Here is a 25,544-nt window from a genome sequence, read left to right on the forward strand (position 1 = left end):
TGTAACCTACGACCAACCTTGTTCTCAGACAACCCACAATATTGCACTACCTTTCAAAAAATACTTAATAAATGTTCACTTGATATCATCTTACTAACAATTGAATTCTTACAGGAAGCCATCAAAGAAACTGAGGAAAAGATCACTACCATCGAGACGCAGCTCACCTCTACCCTTACCAGCACCGAGTTCAACACCTTGAAAAGCAAGGTTGATTCCATCTTATCTACACACCAAAAGACTCTCGAGGAACGAAAACGGACCAAATTTCAAAGAGACACCGAGGACTACCTGAACAATAGAGTCTACCGATGGGAGGACACAGCCCACAGAAGACAGTATCCGAGATCACGCCGCCCAGGAAGAAACACAGCATCCGGGGACTCCTCACTGGCTGGGGGATCCTCCCCTGGCTCTGGAAGCGACACTGGCGGAGCCTCAACCACAAGAACGGCTTTTTTAGGCCCAAGCGGACGCCATGCAGGAGGTCGAGAAGGAAAAGATCGAGAACGCCAGATGACACTTCGATCACAGGTAGGGGTCCAAACCTAGTTGTAAACATCTCTGACTACTCTCTTTCTCCCTTGGAGCTTAAGGTATTGAACAAAGGCCTATCTTTCTGCCCCACCCCCAGATGGGACTCTTTCCAGTTAGAAAAGGATCTACAAAGTTTCTACCGCAATATAAGATTAAAAGTACATTTTGAGGGTAACTCACACCCCATTGGCAACGCATTAGGGACATTACCCAATCGGGACGAAGGATCATTAATTACATTGGACCAACTGGGACTGAGAAACCCCAGCAAATTCATGCCCCCCAAGACAAACCATGCCGTAGAGACCTTTATTGATCTCCTAGATAAAGACATCAAGGAGACTATCCACGACCAACGTGTAGGTCTCCTCCCAGTCCGTCACAATCTAACACCACCTGAAAAACAAGCACTCTCTTCACTTAAAAACAATAGTAATATTGTTATCAAACCTGCGGATAAGGGAGGAGCTGTCGTAGTGATGAATAAAAATCAATATACAGCTGAGGTCAAAAGGCAGTTATCAGACACCACTACTTACCAAAAAATTCAATCAGACCCTGTTTACAACATCCGGAGAAAGATTGACGCTATTCTCACTAGACATTCACAACTTAAAACCATTGATGCCAAAACCAAAACATACTTGACAAATGAACACCCAGTAACCCCAATACTATACATCCTCCCAAAAATCCACAAAAATCTGCAAAATCCACCGGGACGCCCCATTGTAGCATCCACCGATTCCATTCTTAACCCCATATCTATCTACCTAGAGAAATTGCTCACACCATATACTCACAAAACTAAATCTTTCATCCTGGACACTAGTGACTTCCTGAAAAAAATCCAAGATACCAAGATAGTTCCAGTTAACAGTATCCTATACACCTTAGACGTCAGTAGCCTGTATACCTCAATCTCACATGACAAGGGGATTGAGGCAGTCTCCCTCACACTAACAGAGGCTAATATCGACACACGTTCCCACGACCTTTGTCTGGAATTACTCAATTTGGTACTTAGAGAGAATTACTTCCTTTTTGAGGATGAATTCTACGTCCAAACGTGCGGGACCGCTATGGGCTCAAACGTAGCCCCGGCGTACGCCAATCTATATATGGACCGCTTTGAGCAGGATTTCATTTACTCCAACTCACTATTTCAACAACATGCTCTTCTATGGTACCGTTACATAGATGACATTTTTTGTATTTGGCAGGGTGATCACACCACTTTAACCACATTTTACAATACCATCAACGAAGTGAGACCGGAACTCAAATTTTCAATTTCACATCACACAGAGACCATCACTTTCCTGGATACCAAAATATGTAAAGATATCCAAGGGGTTCTCACCACCGACATTTACAGCAAACCCACTGACCGCAACAACCTCCTATTGTACAACAGCTGCCATCCCAAATCCACAAGAAACAGCCTTCCCCGATCTCAATTTAAAAGAGTCTCCAGAATCGTATCAAGTCCCACTGTCAGACAAACCAGACTTAGTGAAATGGCCAAAAAGTTCGAGGACAGACAGTACCCACGTACACTTCTTAACACGGAAATGACCAAAATATTGTCAGACGTAGATTCTGCAGCAATCCCGCCACAGAAACCACCAAGATTACCCTTTGTCCATGGCCATCATCCCTCCATGCAAAGAATTCACAATTTGATCCAAAGACAGTGGCCCCTACTCACCAGAGCTTATCCCAAAGTGGAGATCTTCAAAAATCCCCCCCTTATGTGCCTACGTAGACCACCGAACATTAGGGACAAATTGGTTAGGGCTGACATAGGATCACATAAACAAACACTTACTCGCACATTGAGTGGACAAAAAAGAAGGGGCACATTTCCATGCTTGAATTGTATGTGCTGTTCTAATATCATTAAAGGAAGTGAGGTAGTTCATCCACGTACAGGTAAAACCTACCCCATAAAGGACTATCACACCTGCGAATCCAACTATGTGGTATACATCATCAAGTGCCCCTGTGGCTTACTTTACGTAGGAGAAACCATCCAGGCTATCAGAGACCGTATCTCAAGCCACAAATCAACCATCAGATGTGGTAAGACCTGGCTACCTCTACCCGCCCACTTTCAGGAAGCTAGACACAATATATCTCAATTACGATTCCAAGTTCTCGAAAAAGTTCCCAGACCAAGACGGGGTGGTAATCATACCCTATTATTAAAACAGCGTGAGACATACTGGATCTATACACTGGACACACTCAGCCCGAGAGGCCTTAATCGAGAAATAGACTGGCTAACGTAATGCATTTCTCTCCCTAGACCCATTGAATAATCGCACGCATCCACTCGGCTTTACCCACCGGTGGAGTTGGTAAGATCCCCTACCACTATATAGAGTCTATCTAAGTTTCCTTTTTTCCCCCTCTCCTTCTGCTTTTGTTCTCCTTTCCCCCTTTTTTTCATTATATGGTTTGGACTCCTACTCAAATGTCATTTGTATGCTTATAACATATACATCTGCAAATTGCCTGTATATACAACACAATATATCTCTGTGACCATTTTTGTTTATATCCTGTCATTGGACATTGCATTTTAAATGACTGATATGTATATAGAATTCCATATATGTATTCACCCTGCACATTGCTTCCAATATTACTGCCCCTTCTTCCTTTCCATGTCACTAGGTCCACCACAGGACTTTACTGCGCAGGCGCCGTTCTCCCCACCTCTTCCCCACTTGATCCTCATGACAACAAAAAAATCCCTGTCAGCTTTTACAGCGTTATTACCAGCGTCTCTATCAGGGCGCCATTGCGCAGGCGCTGATCTCCCCACTCGATCCCCATGACAACGCATAGCCTGAACAGCGCAAGCGCCAGCGTCCCCACCGCTTCCGGTCACATGACCCCACAGCGCTCCATGATTAAAAGCGCGCACAGTTTCCCAGCGCCAGTCCCAGCTTAGACACGGAAGTGTCAGCCGCACATCCACTGCGCCACCCATGGACGTAGGTTACAATCACAAAGATAAGTATACCCTCATTATGCCTTACGGTGGCTAATGCATTATTACTAATTTTCACAGTCATTGCCGGACAAACGCTGGGCATCACAATAACATACCCATTGGGGTCTGGACCCCATACCTGGAGACACGAAAATCCCCGTGCTTACCACTGGGGTAGGTTCCAACCATATCGTACAGGACACATTAGATAACCTGTTCCAGAATGACTTTATCATACCTTCTTCACAGGCCCCTTGACATAGGAGTCCCATCCTCATTCCAACCATTACGGTGATTGTGCCGCACTATACAGAGGATACTCTATACTATATGACAACCAACTAAATTTCAAGGGTAGGTCCTAGTTACCTATTCACATGATAAAGACACATCATGTATACCCCATGGGACATCAACGTGTATATGCCCCTCTTTTTTATTCACTCTGACAGGATACACCATTTCCATTGCTCTACAGCACCACGGTCTCAGACCAAGATAGACTCTTCATATATTGGGTAGGCCACCGTATTACCTTACTCACTCTATATAGGATATACACCATGATATGAATCTCCCTATACTTGTCTCTCTAAATAGATATGTCTTTATGCCTATTTATCTGCATATGTTTTTCTATGACATCTCGCTACTAGGTTACACAGAGACCTATTCTCTGTACATGAATACCTCAATTGTAAATTCTGTATATTGATGTACATTCTTTGATTTATGTATATACACCACTTATTGTTTAAATCTAATTGTAAATATTTGTATTTTCCCTAGCGACGTTGTGATCAAGGCTATACATTAGCCGAAACGTCAACGCTCACCAAGTCGCCCCTTTTTTCTGAAAATCACTATAAATAAATTTTCACTTGAAGCATACTTTCCATTTGTACGTGTGCAGTGATCTCCATACCTAGCATATTAGGAACCTCTGGCTCCTTTCACTAGCACCGTCACCCTCAATTTTGTCGTGTGCGGGCCATCACAGCTTCAGAGTTCTGGTTGTAGGCAGACATTTATACGGGCTTCTTCCTCTAGGGCAGTTAATGCAATGTCCGCTTCAAGGTCTGGGCTGATGTTATAAATCTTCAGGGTGCTTTGCAGCCGGGACTCCCAGTAGGACAGTGGCATATTATTGCCGTCAAACTTTGGTGGCACACTAAATATGGTGCCCATAGGGAGTGTCCTTGCAGGGGTTCCACCAATGCCCACAGCATCTCCATTAACATTATCATTCCCGCCGTTGCTGTCTGCTGCCTCCATCTTGGTGACAGTACCCTGCTAGCAGCGCCACTTGAAGCTATGGCCGGGGGCCACCACGGTGCAGGAAGACTACCGTACACAAGATGAGGTGCAAACAACAAAGGGTAAATTTATTGGAAGGCAAGGAATGAAGTGGATGAGGAAGATGCAAACAGGGGTATGCAATGGCAAAAGATAATTTACAAGAGTTATATTCTTTAGCCTGTCCATCAAATAGCACGGTGCTCCAACTGTTACAGACTCAATATATGTCACACCAGTAAATGCAAACAATAAACAAATAATGATGCTACTCTACGTATAACCTCCCTGGCCTTTACTAAGCTGGCCACACGGCTCCCGTGTACTGACTATTGAAGCCTACAGGCCCAAACATATGCACAAAACAGGAGCAAACTCACGGTGATGTTGGGGACTCAGATCCAGTCCCGGGGGACCCCCTACAGTCTAGTACGGTAGTGCGCATGGCTTTCTGCCAGCTCCGTGAAACGTGGTCTTCTCCTTGCTTCTGGGTCCTGGAGATGCTTCTGGAAACTTTAAATCCCTTTCTCGGTGTCTTCGTGGCTTCTCAAACTCACACAGGACAGCCACTCTTGCTGCACCCGCAAAAGTCTGTCAAATTTCACAAGTCCACTACGTTCCAGGCTGTGGGTCCTCTCTTGCAGCAAAACAGCACAAATTTCTCTCTGCAGCAGCTCCAGCTCACACAAGCAGTTCAGGCTCCACCCCCACATACTGCACAGTCCAGTTCATTCACACAGTCTATTGCAGGGGAGAAGCAGAACATTCCATCGCGACAGACAAGGGGGTGCAGTCTCTTAAAGTGACAGCATGTTCCTTACTGTCCATAACAGCGCCACCCTCTTACAATTGGACAGACTCTTTGGGCGTAGGAAGGGTGTCTGTCCTGTGCTAGTTTGAGAAGCCTTGAAGATACCGAGAAAGGGATTTACAGTTTTCAGGAGCACCTCCCGGATCCAGAAGCAAGGAGAAGACCATGTTTCACTGAGCTGGCAGAAAGCTGTGCGCACCACCGTACTGGACTTTTGGGGGCCCCCCAGGACTGGATCTGAGCCCACGTCACCGTGAGTTTGTTCCAGTTTTGTTCACATGTCAGGGTCTAGTGTAGGCTTCAACAGACAGAACACGGCAGCTGTGTGGCCTGCTAAGTAAAGGCCAGGGAGGCTATACATAGAGGAACATCATTCTTTGTTTATTGTTTGCATTTGCTTGTGTGACGTATATTGATTCTGTAATAGTTGGAGCTCCGTGCTATTTGACGGCCCAGCTAAAGAATACAACTCTTGTAAATTATCTTTTACCATTGTATACCCCTGTTTGCACCTTCCTCATCCACTTCATTCCTTGCCTTCCAATAAATTTACCCTTTGTTGTTTGCACCTCATCTTGTGTACGGTAGGTAGTCTCCCTGTGGTTCCCTGGACATCACTTCAGCTCCCTTCTGACTACAATTCCCACAATAATTCCTTGTTCTGGGCTGCAAGCCAGCTATGAGTACAGATCTGTAACTGCCTACACGCCTCCTCCAGCGTCACACACAGGCTCATCCCCATCTTCTATGGGAGGGGGGCATTATACAGTATGGAGCATCATGTGTGGCTATTATACAGTACGGAGCATCGTGTGTGGCCATTATACAGTATGGAGCATCATGTGGGGTCATTATACAGTATGGAGCATCATGTGTGGCCATTATACAGTATGGAGCATCATGTGTGGCCATTATACAGTATGGAGCATCATGTGTGGCCATTATACAGTATGGAGCATCATGTGTGGCCATTATACAGTATTGATTATCATGTGTGGCCATTATACACTATGGAGCATCATGCGTGGCCATTATACAGTATTGAGCATCATGTGGGATCATTATACAGTATGGAGAAATGTGTTTGGCCATTATACAGTATGGAGCATCATGTGTGGCCATTATACAGTATTGAGCATCATGTGTGGCCATTATACAGTATTGAGCATCATGTGTGGCCATTATACAGTATGGAGCATCATGTGGGGCCATTATACAGTATGGAGTATCATGTGGGGCCATTATACAGTATGGAGCATCATGTGGGGCCATTATACAGTATGGAGCACTGTGTGGCCGTTATACAGTATTGAGCATCATGTGTGGCCATTATACAGTATGGAGCATCATGTGGGGCCATTATACAGTATGGAGCATCATGTGGGGCCATTATACAATATGGAGCACTGTGTGGCCGTTATACAGTATTGAACATTATGTGTGGCGGTTATACAGTATTGAGCATCATATGTGGCCATTATACAGTATGGAGCATCATGTGGGGCCATTATACAATATGGAGCACTGTTTGGCCGTTATACAGTATTGAACATTATGTGTGGCAGTTATACAGTATTGAGCATCATATGTGGCCATTATACAGTATGGAGCACTGTGTGGCCATTTTTTTGGAGGGTTATAATTATTGTATATGAAACAGTGTGATCAGCAATGCTAAATGGATGTGGTTGGGACGTGGATATGGGTGTGACTAGTTGTGAAATGGGTGTGGTCAGAGGCGTGGCCCAAAATTTGCCGTGGCACACTACGCGCGCCGCAAACTTTATACCTCTTTCCCTTCTTCAAAAGTTGGGAGGTATGGTACCGCATTTGGTAGATCACGGCAAGTGCAGTAAATCCCATAGGGAATGAATGAGGCCGAACGCAGTGTTGCCGTAAGTGATCCATTACGTGGCAGATGCAGAAAAACTGCCAGATCTGCTGCAAAAGGCGACTTTCACATCAGCGATTCTTGCCAAAGTCACTGCCGATAGTGTCATACTTACCAAAGCGGGAGGCAGCACTAAAAGTGCGTAGGGCAGCAGAAACTCTAAATACGGCCCTGAGTATAAGGAAGGAGGGGGAGAGGACAATATGATGGTTGTGGGAAAAAGGATAATATGAGGGATGCGAGGGGGAGGACAATATGAGGGATGTGGGGGAGAGGGCTATATTAAGGATGTGGGGGAGAGGACAATATGAGGGATGTGAGGGAGAGGACAATATGAGGGATGTGAGGGAGAGGACAATATGAGGGATGTGAGGGAGAGGATAGTATGAGAGATGTGGTGAAGAAGACAGTGTGAGGAATATGTAAGAGAGAACAATATGAAGGATGTGGGGGAGGACAATATGCGGAATGTGAGGAAGAAGACTGTATTAGTGATGTGGGGTAGAGGAAAATATGAGGGAAATGGGGCAGAAGACAATATAAGGGATGAGGGGGATAGGACAATTTGAGGGATGTGGGAAAGAAGACAATATGAGGGATGTGAGGGAGAGGACAGTGTGAGGGATGTGGGGGAGAGGAAAATAAGGGATGTGGGGGAGAGGATAAGAAGAGAGATGTAGGAAAGAGGACAATATGAGGATGTGGGTGAGCGGATAGTATGGGGGATGTGAGGGAGAGGACAATGAGGGCAAAATATACAACCTTTCTAATTGGAAGTATCTGCTATTATTATTATTATTATTGCTACTACACATATTACATATTGGGATAGGATCTTGGAGGTGGGGTGCATTATACTATATGGACGACTGAGATGAATTATACTATATGGAGGACTATGGGGTGTACATTATACTACATGGAGTACTATGGGTGCATTATACTGCATTGAGAACTATGAGATTGCATCATACTATATGAAGGACTATCGGTGGTGCATTAAACTATATGCAGGCCTCTGGGTGATGCATTATACTATGTGAAGGCCTATTGGGTGCATTATACTATATGGAGGACTATGGGGTTGCATTAGACAATATGGAGGACTATGAGGTACAATATACTATTTGAAGGACTAGGGTGCATTATACTGTATGAAGTACTATGGGAGGTGCATTGTACTATATGGAGTACAAAAGAAGGGAGTGCATTATACAATATGGAGTACTATGGGGATGCATTATACTATATGGAGGACTCTAGGAGTGCATTATGCTATATGGAGGAGAGTGGTGTCTACAGGAACAGTTGTGAATGTAGGGAGAGTTGTGTTTCCAGGGAGAGCCATGTCTGCAGCGAGAGCCGTGTCTGCAGTGAGAGCCGTGTCTGCAGCGAGAGCCATGTCTGCAGGGAGAGCAGTTTCTGCAGGGAGAGCGATGTCTGCAGGGAGAGCAGTGGTCTGCAGGGAGAGTGGTGTCTGGAGGAGGTGATTAGAAGACAGACACGTGAGTGCTGTGCAGAGACACGAGAGCAGAGGAGACAGCAGAGTGCTGTGCAGAGACACGAGAGCAGAGGAGACAGCAGAGTGCTGTGCAGAGACACCAGAGCAGAGGAGACAGCAGAGTGCTGTGCAGAGACACCAGAGCAGAGGAGACAGCAAAGTGCTGTGCAGAGATCCAACCACCAAATCTTTCCTATATGAGCAAGAAAATAGAAATAGGGGGTAAAATGGCAAGGTGCTTGAAAAAACAAGCAACATACAAACAATGTACTTGTTCTTGAAACTCCTCTCCGTTTTCAAACATGGAAGGATTTTTAACTTTATTGTTTACTGTTAGTTGCCTTGGTTTCCGGCCTCTGCTGCAGTCAGTGGTGGCGGTCACCCAGGCAAGGAACACGCACGTGCAGCTTTTGTTTCTATAGATCTTGTGAGTGCAGTTCTGAAGCTGATCTGATCATCCAGCCGGATCCATTATCTGTTACCATCGCCTCCGCCTGCAAAGCTGAGAACCTCTGAGAGCTGTAATGGTGGCAACAGTAATTATAACCCAGCTTTTCTGTACTTGTGACATATCTCACCATTACGGTAAACAAAATGATTATTTTGGTTCCCTGAAAAGTCGACGGATGACCTCTGAGACAGCTGAACTCGTCCTGCTATACCAGACTGAACGGCCATAAATCTGTATAGCTAGCGGTGTGGGAAAGCTGGGTGACACCTAGGTGTCTGGGAAAGCTGGGTGACACCTCCTAGGTGTTTAAAGGGAACCTGTCACCCCCAGATGATGTCCTCTTCTGGTCTTCACGCTGCGGCTTCGGCGCCGGTGTCTTTCCTGTTGAGGGCAGAGCAAAGTACTGCAGTGCGCAGGCGCTGGGCCTCTCTGACCTTTCCCGGCGCCTGCGCCGGAGCCGCAGCGTGAAGACAAGAAGAGGACGTCATCACAAGAAGATGGGAGGCCCCGGACTACGACGCCCATCGGACCCAAACAGAACCGGGACCGCCCCTGGGTGAGGATAATCTAACCTCTTTTTCTCATCTTTCAGGATACATCGGGGGCTTATCTACAGCATTACAGAATGCTGTAGATAAGCCCCTGATGCTGGTGGGCTTAGCTCATCTTCCACTTTGGGGGTGACAGGTTCCCTTTAAGAAAGTTGTTCGATGACCATTCTTTATTGCTAGACATTTCTTTTGCCACCCAGCTTTTCCTAAGCCTGATCTAAATCACAAGCATCGACACAGAATTAGTAATATTGTTACTTTCTGCTGCTGAATCTTCCTCACATATTCCAGGTGCGGACCGTGATTTACCCCACCGTACTGGGCAACTGCTACAAAGCTTCAGATACATTACTGGCAAATCTGGTGCCATCTGGTGGTCAAAGATGGGTGGTCTCAAGTGAGTCAGGGGTGGTCTCGACAAGATCTGGGGTGTGGGTCATTAATGTTCTTATTGGTAATTATGTACTACTACCCCCATCTAATCGCTTCCTGATATCAATATGTTGTCACGTGGAGTGCCGACACATGGAGCTGCTCATAGGCTGGCACTGCTGCGGAGGTGTAAAACATATTATATTCATTATGTAAAATAGGGGGCAGGTCAGTGCGGGATCGGTGACCTGTCAGCAGTCTGCATTATGAATACCTAATCAGAGCACTACATGAAAACAGTGACAGGTGTGGCACTGTTATGAGAGAAATTTAAAGGGGTCATTCACTAATATCATATTGATGACCTATCTAAGTATACGTTGTCAATATCTGATCACTGGGTGTCAGACACCCCGCACTCCTAACCAACTGTTGTCAGCTCCACCCGTATGAAAACAGTATATGTGTTACTCACCTGTCCTGGCTCTAGCGTCAGTCCCTGCTCCCATCTTCTTGGGCCACCTCTCTTTGCTGTAGTTTTTGAAGAAACCCAGGGAGTTCTTTTGACATCATCACCTAAGGCATTTTAGGGATGACTCAGACGGCTATGTGCCATCTGAGCATTCGGCAAACTTTATATCCAGTTACCATGTGTACTCCAGAAGTTTTGCTCAGCCGGCTAATCATCTGTTCACTCAACTCCTGCTTGTTTTTCTTCTATTCTCTTTTACCTCCTGTCTCAAATCTGCCAGTTAACCATTCGTCTGCTGTAAGCATAACTAATACTTCTTGGCAAATATTGGTGCTGCTCACACTATTGTGCTGCTTCAACAATTTGGAATCTTTTCTGCAAGCAGGTATCCAGTCTGCTTGGTCATCACTAATGAGTCCAGTTAACTAGTTGTTTACTTATTGCATACGTCTTTGCAAATTCACCATCAGTCTGCTGATAGGATACAACTCTGCTTTTAACCATTTGATTGCTGCAACTCTCTCACTGACTATAAATCCACAGTTTCTGTGTATAGCCACCCTCCTGTAAGTCCTACCCGCTGTGCCTGTGTTGTTCACCCTGACCTAGAGCTTAGAAATTCCACCTCACCAGGTGAGTTGGAATCAGTATGGATCCAAGGAGAAAAGATGCACTGTAATAAAAACAGCAGAATTATACTCCGTACCTATTGGACACTTAAGAACTGGAAATTTGGATCTTCTCCTTTAAAGAACAAATATTTTACGTATCTCTAAATAACCTAAAATGACCATCAAAATGTAGACACCCTTTATATGCCATAATAACCCAACAGATTATTATCACCGCCTGCCCCACCGCGATGACTATTTCTCCTCATGCTTGGGGGACATCATTATGTTCTCTGCTCTCGTTTCACAAAGCGCCAACCTTTTCATAAGTCGTTTTCCAACCGTTTGCAAGATAAAATTACATTTGCTTTGATACTGAGCCAGAAATATGAGTCAGCAGACAATTTCCCAACGATGTGTCGCTAGCTCCATTTCAATTAAAATGGGCCACAGAAGAAACGCAAAAAGAATTCAGATGACGGGATACCGGGGACAGGGCCAACGCTCACAGGAAACTCTTTGTTAGCTGGATTATAAATTCCTTATCACTTGGATTAATCCTACAGAAATCTATTTTTATCTTTTTTTTTCAAATGCGACTAGAAGCATAAACATGTGAAGGAAAATCTATGTAAACAGAATTATATAGACAATATGTCAGCACACCAGCAATTGGTCTCTACGCCAAAATTAAGAAATGGATTTTCTTTATCTCTCCACAGGAAGTGTGTGTGGATCTTTGTCTCTACACAAGAAGTTTGGGTGGGGATTTATCTCTACAGGAAGTGTGTGTGGATCTTTGTCTCTACACAAGAAGTTTGGGTGGGGATTTATCTCTACAGGAAGTGTGTGTGGATCTTTGTCTCTACACAAGAAGTTTGGGTGGGGATTTATCTCTACAGGAAGTGGGGGTGGATCTTTGTCTCTACACAAGAAGTTTGGGTGGGGATTTATCTCTACAGGAAGTGGGGGTGGATCTTTGTCTCTATACAGGAAATGTGTTTTTTATCTTTGTCTCTTTACAGTAAGTGGGGGTGAGTATTTGCCTTTCTATGGTCAGTCGGGGTGAGTCTTCTCTCTATATAAGAAGTGGGGGTAGGTCTTTATCTCTACAGGAAGTGTGTGTGGGTCTTTGTCTCTATAATGGAAGTACTTGGTCTGTGTCTCCCCACAAGAAGTCTGGGTGGGGTTTTGTCTCTACAGAAAGAGGATTTTTTTTCCTTTACAGAAAGTGGGGGTGAGTGTTTGTCTTTCTACAGGAAATGGGACAGGTCTTCATCTTGCTACAGGAAGTGTGAGTAAGCACATATAGTACTGGCAGAATGCTGATGAAGAAGAACCACTTTCTGAAAGAGATTAGATGGTAAGTTACAGAGCAGGAAATTCAAGATAACGTCTGTACATATTAGACTGATGTGTACCAAAGGTTTAACCAATTGTTAGTGGAGCGCACCTCGCGGTCTTGGATTCACTGCCCAAAATCCAGTTCCTCTAAATATAATAAAATTACAGACCCCCATCCCAACATGTCATGAGTCGGTAAGTATGAAATAAAGGAATGCTCCAAAGTAAGAATGTATTGAATACGTGTCAAAAGTTTGGACACACTTGTTCTTGCAATGGTTTTCATTGTTCTTTTTGGAATGTGCACATTGTAGATTCAGACTGAAGGCAGCAAAAACACAACATAGGATCACCTCATACAGTAAAAAGCCTTTAAATTTGCCATTAATCAAATTTGATATGTAACTGATTATGAAATATTCTGGATTACTGGACAGTAATAGAAAAGCCATCTTGTCTACTTGTGAAGGTAGCGAATCTCCTTTTCCAACAGCTCAAAAATACAAGACTGATGCAAAAATATGCTGTTATTCTATTTGTCCAAAATACGTGAAAATTACGTTTTTCTGCTGGATTATCAGAGTTTCTGGATTATTGAACGCTAAATTAAAAGGACTTTAATAAATAAGTGCAGCGCCCCAGAGTCCTGGTCGTTGCAGTAGCATGGTTCAGCCACTAAGGGGGGCCATGCTGCGTTCGATGGCACGGAAGGAGTTCTCTGAGCAGGTATCACAGTCACCAATACATTTCACAGCTGGGCCTCCGGGGGGAGCTAAGGGTGCTATTCATTAGGCCACTCCCCACCATAGTGGGTAAACTGGGGGTCAGGCAGGAAGTTAGAGAGAACGCTGACGGGATTGAACGGAGCAACACCTGGTGGCAGAGGGTGTTGTGAAGGGAGAGACTGTAGGGTCTCTGCCAGGGGTGGGATCCTGGCAGAGGCTTGGCATGGAAAGAACGTAAAGGGACCGTGCCTGCTCAGCATAGCGGCGGTGCCCAAGGAAGGACTAAGAAGCGAGATAGATTGTGCTGAGTGAGAAACGAAATCAAGCGAAAGGAGATACCAGTGAGGGTTGTGCTGAAAGAGGCAGCACCTTACTGAGGCGCACTACCGGTGGCCGGAACGCCGAGGAGGTAAAGAGTTTCAAGCCATACCTCAGACCTACGGCAGGGCAGTTAGCTTGAGGCGGACTGTCTCACGCATCACCCAGGAAGGCAAAGGGGGGTACCAACAGGAGAGGGGCGCAGATAGAGTCCCGGAAGATCTCCGAGCCTCCCCGTCATACGGGTGCGTTCCTACCATAGTATCTGGAGGGACGAGGAAGATCATTGCGAATTAAGTTGTTGTGAGGGAACACGAGAAACAGACACAACAGTTGTGGGGTACTTTCCGTAAGCACAGCAGGGAAGGACTGCAACACATAGCGCTAGAAGGAAGGCACCGATTTCCACCTGCAAGGAGAGCTCTGGAAGTGCCATTGGACCGGCCGGACTTGCGCAGCCTGGTGAGCCGTATTCCGGACTGAGGACCCAGAGAGCTTCAGTAAAGAGGTAAAGAGACTGCAACCTGGTGTCCTCGTTATTTACCGCGACCTGCACCCCACAACTGCACCGCTACAACATCACTTATTGCACCGGACGTCCCCCACTGACAGACAGGGCCACGGACCGGGTCTAGCTACCGTGACAACCCCAGGACTGAGACCTAGAGGCCCGGCTCCGGGTACCCCTCGGCCCTGCGGCGGTGTGGGGGCGCTCCAACTTGGCGTCACGAACAGGATCTACTTAAGCCTGAAGAATCAGGTCATGTGTGCCTAGAGACTGTGATTTACTGTACTTTATTGCAAGATTGTGCTGCGCCATTGGCCGCCGGAAGTTCCCGCCAAAAGGCGCCGCCATTGCTACACCCCAGGAGAAGGAGGGTGTGTTATGGGCGGAGACTCCCAGTTTGGCGCGAGAAATGGCTACCGCCCCCTGCACTTCTGGCTGCAAAGAGATGACCTGCCCCAAAACAGAAGACAACCCCCTGAGATGCAACGGCGGGAAGCTGGCGACGGAGAAGCCCGACCTCGGAGAAATGGCGGAGTTAGGTGCATGCACTGCCACCGACTATCAGGCAGCGATGATGAACGGCGAGTGCCTGAGCGAGGAAGAAGCAGTTCCGGCCTGCCCTTCTTCACCGGAGATGGACCGGAAGCCTGCGGACCCAACAGCGGAGGTACATCCACCAATCCCGACCTCGGAGTTAGAGGAGGAGGAACCACGGCCAGCGGAGCCGAATCCGAGTATCCCATTGGAGGAGCCCCGGTCCGGGCTGCAGCAGACTCCAGCGTCCTCGTTAGCGGACCGGAGCGACACCGATGGAACCATATTAGGCGCAGGTATGGCCGACATCCCTGCTCCCCTCCGCGAGCCCGCTTCCATGACCCACCTCTATCGCAGTAGGGAGCGACTTATCTCGGCGGGGCTAATGGTGCTATCCCCCGATGACCTGGGGAGGATGGTGCCACCGCTGTCGACTGGAGTGGGGGAGCCTGTGGATGTGAGCTTAGATGGAGTAGTTCTTCGGTGGGACACCCCCTGCTTTAGAACAGATGGATCCCGGGAGAACGGGTCCACTCTTGCGGTGCTTACATGGGAACAATATAGACAGTGCTTGATTCTACAGTGGAAAGGCCGGAAAGAGGCCGAGTCGATGGGCCCATCGAAAGTACAACAACCCCCTCCGGCATGGGATGACAGAGACGTGACAAGGCGGGGCACTGTGTTGGCCTACCATGCAAGAAGAGGGTGGGGCCTCATACACGAGCCAGGATTGGATACTGACGTTTTTGTTGCGCACTGTAACGTGAGGGCTCCCTGCTGTGGCCGAAGTGGAGAACCATTGCAAAAGGGGGATTCGGTGACCTACAGCCGCCACCAGAACCCGCTCGGGTGGTATGCACGGAATGTTCGGCGGTGTATGTCTGGAGCCGCGACCCTTACCGCCTCGGACCTGGTCCCAGGAGCACCCGATCTTGTCACCATCGCAACGGTGCGCCTGGTTGCGGCCACCGAGTTGGCCAGTCGAGTTCATCTTCACGTTCGAACCGCGGACGCTGGCACCACGGTGGCTGGGGGGCAGGAGCCCGAGCCGCCTGAAAAAGAATAAACCTCGATACCATGAAAATGTAAATAGTTAACTGTTCATTCCTTTAACTGTTCCTGTTCGCTGCTAAACCCGTCTAGGGTTAAAGGTGACCCCTTTGTTGACCCGGGGTCACTGTTGTTTTCCTGAAGTTTATACAGTTTTAAAAAAGAGAACTGCAGAAATCATGAACTGCGCATGATTCAAACTTTCCCTTGTAAATAGTTTGCACTTTCTTAAAGGTGCTCCCTACTGGTTTTAGTCAAAAGACACTTTGCGAAGAAACCGTTCCTACTGGTCCTAGTTAAAGACACTTTGTGAAGATACCGGACCGGAACTTTGCATGAGACTGGTAGGCTGAGAAGACGAGCTACCTCAGAGAGACCTGGTCCCCTCTTAAAGGGGATGTGAAGAATTGTACTTGAAAGCGATACTGTTACAGAACAGTAATGTGGTAATGATGCCTTAAAAAGAAAATGTAACTGTTTTACATGCTGAGTTATATGTGTTGAATTTGTTAAAATGTGAAATTTGAATAATGTTTTGAAGACAGGAAAGATGCAGAGAGCCCGTAGGGGTAGAAGTAGAGGTCTGCATAGTTGAAAGTAAGAGAAGTAATAATGAGGGTGAGGATAGAAGGTAAACCCTGCGTCCCCATTGAAAAGTTACTTTATTGCTAAGGACAGAGAGTGAACCCGTAGGGGTTAGAGAGTGAGTCCTTAAAGGGGCCGAGTAGAGCTGGCTCAGAGTTCTTCAACCGAAAGGAATGTTATGTCTATACTGTGTATAGTAGCGAAAGGCAGTAGGCCCTGGCTGAACAGGGCGGTCCTGTAGAAGAAAGGAGAGGCAGTAGGTCTGGTGCCGTAGGGACAGGCGGTCCTGCATGTTCACAAGAAGGAGAATGTAAAGTTACCTTACCCTGTAATGTGATTATAGGAAGGCCTTTGATAGACTAAGAGTGTGAGTTTCTTAAAGGCAATGTTAAGTTATTATTTCTAAATAGAATACCCGGTTGGGTAACAGAAGTTATTTATACTCTGTAAATTATAAGGTTAATTATGTTTGTAACGTTACAAGTGTCCTCACCTCCCATAAAGGGAAGCCTACTTAAGTATACTTATTGTTATTTGCACTCAACAAAATTGTATGTCTTTTTGCTAACCTGTATTGTTGTTTTTCTTCCCAGTCCCGGAGTACTGTGTTTAACCAGGGGGGAGTGCAGCGCCCCAGAGTCCTGGTCGTTGCAGTAGCATGGTTCAGCCACTAAGGGGGGCCATGCTGCGTTCGATGGCACGGAAGGAGTTCTCTGAGCAGGTATCACAGTCACCAATACATTTCACAGCTGGGCCTCCGGGGGGAGCTAAGGGTGCTATTCATTAGGCCACTCCCCACCATAGTGGGTAAACTGGGGGTCAGGCAGGAAGTTAGAGAGAACGCTGACGGGATTGAACGGAGCAACACCTGGTGGCAGAGGGTGTTGTGAAGGGAGAGACTGTAGGGTCTCTGCCAGGGGTGGGATCCTGGCAGAGGCTTGGCATGGAAAGAACGTAAAGGGACCGTGCCTGCTCAGCATAGCGGCGGTGCCCAAGGAAGGACTAAGAAGCGAGATAGATTGTGCTGAGTGAGAAACGAAATCAAGCGAAAGGAGATACCAGTGAGGGTTGTGCTGAAAGAGGCAGCACCTTACTGAGGCGCACTACCGGTGGCCGGAACGCCGAGGAGGTAAAGAGTTTCAAGCCATACCTCAGACCTACGGCAGGGCAGTTAGCTTGAGGCGGACTGTCTCACGCATCACCCAGGAAGGCAAAGGGGGGTACCAACAGGAGAGGGGCGCAGATAGAGTCCCGGAAGATCTCCGAGCCTCCCCGTCATACGGGTGCGTTCCTACCATAGTATCTGGAGGGACGAGGAAGATCATTGCGAATTAAGTTGTTGTGAGGGAACACGAGAAACAGACACAACAGTTGTGGGGTACTTTCCGTAAGCACAGCAGGGAAGGACTGCAACACATAGCGCTAGAAGGAAGGCACCGATTTCCACCTGCAAGGAGAGCTCTGGAAGTGCCATTGGACCGGCCGGACTTGCGCAGCCTGGTGAGCCGTATTCCGGACTGAGGACCCAGAGAGCTTCAGTAAAGAGGTAAAGAGACTGCAACCTGGTGTCCTCGTTATTTACCGCGACCTGCACCCCACAACTGCACCGCTACAACATCACTTATTGCACCGGACGTCCCCCACTGACAGACAGGGCCACGGACCGGGTCTAGCTACCGTGACAACCCCAGGACTGAGACCTAGAGGCCCGGCTCCGGGTACCCCTCGGCCCTGCGGCGGTGTGGGGGCGCTCCAACAGCAAAATGCGAAATAAAAATGTTTAGTTCCCGATGTCCATCTTTGTGCTCCAGTGTAGGTATGGGGAGGGTTTCTGCAGTTTTCGTGGCATTGTTTGGAGAAGGACGTATCTCGGTGATGGCACAATGCATGTCCCCGGCCGCTGCCCGCGGTTCTCCTCCGTGCACGCCGCCTCATTCACACATTCTCCTATGTGCCGCCATAGATTGGAAGAGATGATAATGGTAACCTGAGGATTGGCATTGAGAGCTGAGCGGACACAGACGAGAGATGAGATATTACCAGTCGCAGTATGTCTTCCATAGCGGGAGAGACGTCTCACATCCACCGGCCCTGGCGATAATTGCCTCCATTACAGCAGATGTGTAGGGACTTTCAAAAGACCTCAAATGTTCATGTGAGCAGCCCCGACCTCATCTATTATACTGGTGAGGATGAGGCCGGGCTCCTCACACCCTATTGTCTCATATGGAGAGTACAGGAAAGTCTGATAGGGGCCAAGAGGACTCGAAATTCTCCGAATCCTATAACCATAGCTCTGCTCAGCCTTGCGGGTCACCTCAAGCATTGCAAAATTTAAAGAAGTTATGTATTTTGGGGCTGAACATTATTTTTGCAATTGGGTTTCATTAAAAAATGTTGCACCGTTTGCCTTTTACGGCATATTCAACTTTGATGTGGTCTGTGGTCATAAATCGGCAAATAGGAGCTGAAAAAAAGACATGACAGAGATAGACACTCTTCGATTGGACTTTCAGGATGAGCTCACTGATGGATTCTTGGTTAACTCATTCCGCAGCCAGTAAATAGACTTCAGAAGATAAAAGATGCAACATTTTTTAATGAAAACCAATTAGAAAAATGATTATTTTTTTTTGCCAAACATACATGCATTTAAGTTACAAAAAAATGGCAATAAAGGTGTCAAGAAAAAGTCACCAGATATTATAATTTCATTGGATACTAGATTAAAGGAATTGCAGTGTAGATAGCAAAAAAAAACTGCAGGAGGCTCATAAATCTCTGCCGATAGATGATGTAGTGCAGGAATGGTGCTGGGGGGTTTAAGAGGAGGTAGAGTGGGTTTCTATTTTATTTTGTGGACCCCACCCAATCGGGAGAGCTGGCAGATTAGTACCACTGTGCCGCAGACATATCACTTCTGTGCTAGCTGGGATTGTTTTTTTACTTTGCTGATAGTGTACAGAAACAAAAATTAACAATCCAAAGAACTGTTTCCAAACTTAGACCCTTCCTCGAAAACACGTAACTTAGCTATCATGTCTTATGTTCTTTTTTTTCCTTCTGTGACATGAGCTTAGAAACACAAAATGGAAAAATGCACGGTAATGGTTTTTTTTTTCACCTGAAAGCAAAAACAAAGTACAAAGGTCAAAAACACAAAATGAAAAAAAAAGAAAAACTGAAAGGTAATGTGTGTTTTTTCTTCGTATCCAGCTGAAAAACTCTAAATGACAAACTTACGATAATGTTTAACTTTTTTTTTTCATTTGTGACTTAAACAAAGTCATATGAAAAACACAAAAAATGGAAAGCTTAGGGGGCTTTCACACTGCGTTCAGACACCTGTTCTGTGGCTCGAATCCCGTTATGTAGGGGGTTCAGACATGAGCCCCGACGGAGTCACTGAACGGCTGCCTGAGTGCAGTGTGAAAAAAACCCCTTACAATAATGTTTTTTTCATCTGTGACATGAACAAAGTGCCCACAAAATGAAACACTTAAAGGTAAGGTGACATGAAAAAAATCATCTGAAAAATAAAAAATGGAAAACTAATGGAACTGTTTTGTTTTCGTTTGTGATGTGAACAAAATGTCCAGATGAAAATGCAAACTGGAAAACTCACAGTAATATTTGGTTGCTTTTTTTTATCTGTGACAAGAATGACATTCCTGGCTGAAGAACACAAAATGGTAAATTTAGTTTTTTTTCTCCTTTGTGACATGAACAAAGTACCCAGATGAAAAACACAAAAAGGAAAACTTATGGTACTGTTTCCTTTTCATCTAGCACATGAACAAAGTTCCCAAAATGGAAAACTTAAGATACTGTTTTTTTTTTCCTTCTGTGACATGAACTAAGTCATCTGAAAAACAAATAATTGAAAACTTATGGCCAAATTTTTTTTTTCTCCAACGTGAACTAAGTACTAAGCTAAAAACACAAAATGGAAAACTTTTGATAATTTTTTCTTCCTTCTGTGACATGAACAAAGTTCTCAGCTGAAAAAAACACAAAATGGAAACTTAAGGTGATCTGTTCACAGCACTGATTTTTTTTTATGTGACACAGAGCGAACACTGAGCGAACACTGAGCTGTCCAATGAATTGTCTTATCCTGGTGCCCTGTATCCGTAACATTGCTTTTTTTTTTATCTGTGACAGTGGCAAATTGTGCAAATTATCTTTTAGTCCTGAATGATGGTCCCTGTTTTGGAGGAGAGCTGGCCGCCAATAAGTGAGTGAACATGTCTACCTCTGGGGTGCAGACCATTTCTTTTGGAGATCTAATGAATCATGCTGACCGAGTGACTTACTAGGCTGCCAGGAATCGGAAAGATTAACCAAATAACCCGTTCCCTTCTCAATAGATGTTCCTAGACCTCTCCTAGATGGTAACTTTTTGCTTTTTGTGTGTGGACTCAACGCTAGCGCAGAAAAAAAAGTTATGATTTTGCAATCAAGGACAACCCAATGTAGTTCAGGTTAAACAAAAAAAAGCAAAAATAAAAAAATAATAAAAAAAATTCGATATGTATCAATCTCTTTCTTGACAATCACAAAACATTCCATCCATCGGCAAGGATATATTACATGAGGTTCGTCCGCGGTCTACACGTCCTCCTCCTTCTCCATCTCTCGCTGCTTCGTCTGAATTGCCTTCTCAAAGTTTCCAAACTTCTCCCGCTGACAATCGGCTAAATGAAGCAGGAGCCTTTCCACCCACTAATGTGGCATCTATTCTCCTGCAAACAGCTAAGAGGCAGGGTGAACAAAGAAGACGGGGGAATCAGCCTCAGCACGCTCGCCTGCCTGGGGTTACACGCAGAAATGATGATGGCGATGGAAGGAAAGCGAAAAAAAAGAAAAAAATGAAACAAAATTGCAAAGGGAAAAAAAAAAAATCAAAAAGCTTGCAATTTTTATGTTGTAAAAGAGAAAACAATGAACGTTACACTGAGCCACAGGCGAAAAACAGCCGTCCGCTTCCGACTTCTTATTTTCCATCGCTCCTAGCTTTGAACTGCGAGGTAAAGGGACCAAGGCTATTAGCAAATGGGACGAATTAGCTGAACTGTAAAATTGAAGTGTAGACCTTCTCAGAGGCACAATATTTCTTTTCATGCTAATTGTATTTCATTAATAGGGAGGTCTCGGCCACATTGTGCTAGGGGTCCAACCTCTGTTTTTTCCTACCTTCTTCGTAATAAACTTTGAGGAAATGTTTTATATGTTTTAAGCCCTTTTATTCTGAGCAGGTGGTGGAGGATCCAGGTCCTGAGACCCCAACTGATGGCTCAAATGCGCAGCCCCTTCCTGAGCACGTGCGCGGCGGAGTACAGATGGTGCAGAAAGCCGCTAGTGCAGTTATACTCCGCTGTGTGTGCACGCCCAGGCAGGGGGCAAAGAAATCTTATAAAGAATCAGTGGGTGGTCTCAGGACCTGGACCCCCCACCACCTGCTTAGAATGAAAGAGACTACAACACATAAAAAAAAATATATATATTCTCCAAAAAGTGTTTATTTTCTGACCATTAATTTCTGGCTTTGTATTCTGCCTTGCTCCAGTTTTACGCTCTGAGGGCTCTACCTCTAAAGTTCACTTGTCTCTGAGCTAGTGGGTGTAGACTAGCTGCTATGATGTCTTCTATTCCCAGAGCACACAGACAAGAGGGATTTCTGCTCTCCTGTCTCTATGTAGCATATTTTGAGAAGCAACAACATGTAGGGCATTTTACAGCAGTACGTAGTGTAGCTGCTAATCCAGATAACAGCAGTATAGATTATGTTATACAGCAGTACTGAGCAGTGTTGCTGCAAATCCAGATTGCAGCAGCATGGAGGATGTTATATAGCAGTACTAGGCAGAGAAGCTGCAAATCCATATTTCAGCAGCATGAAGGACATTATACAGCAGTACTGGACAGTGTAGCTGTGAAACCAGATAGCAGCAGCATGAAGGATGTCATGCAGCAGTACTGAAAAGTGTAGCTGCGAATCCAGATAGCAGCAGCATGAAGGATGTCATGCAGCAGTACTGGAAAGTGTAGCTGCGAAACCAGATAGCAGTACTGGGCAGTGTAGCCGACAGCTTGTATTAACAGAATGAATAGAGCTTAATTAATTTCTCATTTTGCACTTATTGGGTGCAAAAAGCAAAATAAAAGAATAAAATAAAATATAAAGTGTTAAAAGTTATGAAGTTTAACATACTCTGTTAATACAAGCTGGCATCCCGTAATAGAACCTTTCTTCTACTATTGCAGTTCATCTGCATAGACTTCCACTGGCAGCTGTAATTTGATCCCACTGTGAGCTGGCAGTCTCTGTTGTCTTGATCTGATCGGTTATCATGTGCCGCTAACAGCCACGGGTGGAATCACAATCCACACTCGGCTGTTAACGTGTTAATGCAGAAATTGACAGCGGCATTAAACATAAGCGCAGCAGTAGTCCAGCTCATCACTAGTCCTGCTGAAACCCTGTTATATGTAGCACAACCTATCAGACGATCGCAGCTTCAAATGTCCTTAGGAGACTATTGAAACAAGTAAGAAGTGTAAAAAAATATTTTTTTAAAAATATTACAAAAATTAAAAAAATATAAAAAGTTCAAATCACCCTCCTTTTGCCCCATTAAAAATAAGACAATTAAAAAAAACACACATTTGGTATTGCCGCATTCAGAAACGCCCGATTTATCTAAATATATAAAGAATGAATCCGATCAGTAAACGGCGTAACAAAAAAAAAAACATCAAAATGCCAGAATTAATAAAATCAATAATGGCCGATCAAAAAATCGCATCTATACCAAAATGGCATTAATACAAACGTCGTTTTGGCGCACAAAAAAAAACAGCCCTCACCCAGATCTTGAAAAATGGAGACGCCACAGGTCGTGGAAAATGGTTCCATTTTTTTTTAACAATCTTTGTATTTTTTTTCACCACTTAAATAAAGAATAACCTAGACATGTTTGGTATCTTTGAACTTAAAAAGACCCGGATAATCATAATGGAATGTCAGTTTTAGCATTTAATGACCATGGTAAAAAAACAATTGTGGAACTGCAATTTTTTGCAATTTTACCACATTTGGAATTTTTTGATCCCATTTTCCAGTACATGATATGGTAAAACCAATGGTGTCATTCAAAACTACAACTCGCCCTGCAAAAAACAAGCCCTCACATGGCCATATTGACAGAAATATAAAAAAGCTATGGCTCTTGGAAGAAGGGGAGCAAAAAATAAAAATGCAAAAATGGAAAATCTCAAGGTTTTAAAGGGGTTAAGGGATGATATCCATTCTCGGCCTGGTGCAGAGGGCGGGAGGTCGGAGTTATGTCACCGGACTTCCTTCTATCCTTAAGGACAAAAATGTCCAGGAAGGATGGGAAACTTGAAAAATTAGATTCTCAAAGCACAATCGTTAACAATTCCAAAAAGGAAGAATACGAAGCATTAAAGGAAACCAGGATGAATGAACAGAGAACGTAAACACATGCTAAAAAGGAAGAAAGAAAAGTTTATCAAATGGAAAGACGGAGGCATGTCTAAAGAATATAATGCTGTCTGCAGAACCTGCAGGGCAAAAATCAGATTATCTAAAGCTGACAATGAATTAAGGCTTGCAAGAGACGTCAAAAGCAATAAAAAAGGATTTTGGGGATATGTCAAAAGTAAAATAAAAGTCAAAGTGGCTATAGAATATTTGCAGGATGAAAATTATGAAATGGTAAAAAAGGATGTTGAGAAGGCCAAACTTTTAAATTCCCATTTTGCATCTGTTTTCTCTCAGAAAGGAAATGTAACATCAACTGATCTTCATTGTCCTATTAAAGGAATAGAAGAATCCAGGATATCTATAAACAGAAAGTGTCATGTCGGACGCTGTTCAGACCAGGTCGTTCGACAGACAGCGGTAATTCCGCTTTTGACCACTATGTGCTCATTGGCGTCGGCTAGATTTTATCTAGCTGGTCCGGGGTTAATTTACCTGATGCTCGGATTGGAAGCTGGGCCATGCCCATTGCCTTTAAATAGTTCTCCTGAACATTGGGCGTCGCCGATTATAGCTTCTGTCTTGTGCGTTGTTATCTCGGTCTGGAGTGGTGAGCTAGTAGTTTGAGTATCGTTGCTGGTGGTGTATTTCCCTTTGTCTTATTTACTCCTTCCTATATTTGTATTTATTTTGCCCTGCGCATATATAGTGTATTCCTGAGTGACTGCGGCGTGGTGTATATTTTCCGTTATCCTTGTCTGTGCTAACTGTGGGTATTGGTGTATGATCTTTTCACTGGGTGGTGGGCGGTGGTTTCAGCCTAGGGTTGAAACAGGAGACAGGGTGAGGGTCGAGGCCTAGACATGCACACCATCAGTGTAAACTCTAGGTAGGGGGTCAGTCAGGATTTCCCTAGTCTGAGGGAAATTGCAGGGGCCCGGGTTATTAGCTCTTGCCCACCTAGTCTCCCCGTGACAGAAAGATAGTGAGGAAACACTTAGCTAACATAAATGAATTCAAGTCTCCAGGTCCAGATGAATTACACCCTAGAGTACTGAAGGAGATAGCAGAATACATTTTTGAACCACTCTCCATAATCTTTGAAAATTCTGGGAGAACAGGAGAAGTCCCAGAAGACTGGAGAAGAGCAAATGTTCCTATCTTCAAAAAAGGGAAGAAAGTGGACCCAGGGAACTATAGGCCGGTGAGTCTGACTTCTATACCAGGTAATATCTTTGAACAAATTATTAAACAACATGTATGTAAGTACCTGGATAAGAATGAAGTGATTAACCAGAGTCAGCATGGGTTTGTAACTGATAAGTCATGTAAGACTAACTTAATTTCCTTCTATGACAGAATCACTGACTGGGTGGATCAGGGAAATGCTGTAGATATAGTATATCTTGACTTTAGCAAAGCAATTGACAAAATATCTCACACCATCCTTATTGAAAAAATGACAAAGTATGAAAT

Source organism: Ranitomeya variabilis, chromosome 2, assembly GCF_051348905.1.
Source record: "Ranitomeya variabilis isolate aRanVar5 chromosome 2, aRanVar5.hap1, whole genome shotgun sequence".
Lineage (NCBI taxonomy): Eukaryota > Metazoa > Chordata > Amphibia > Anura > Dendrobatidae > Ranitomeya > Ranitomeya variabilis.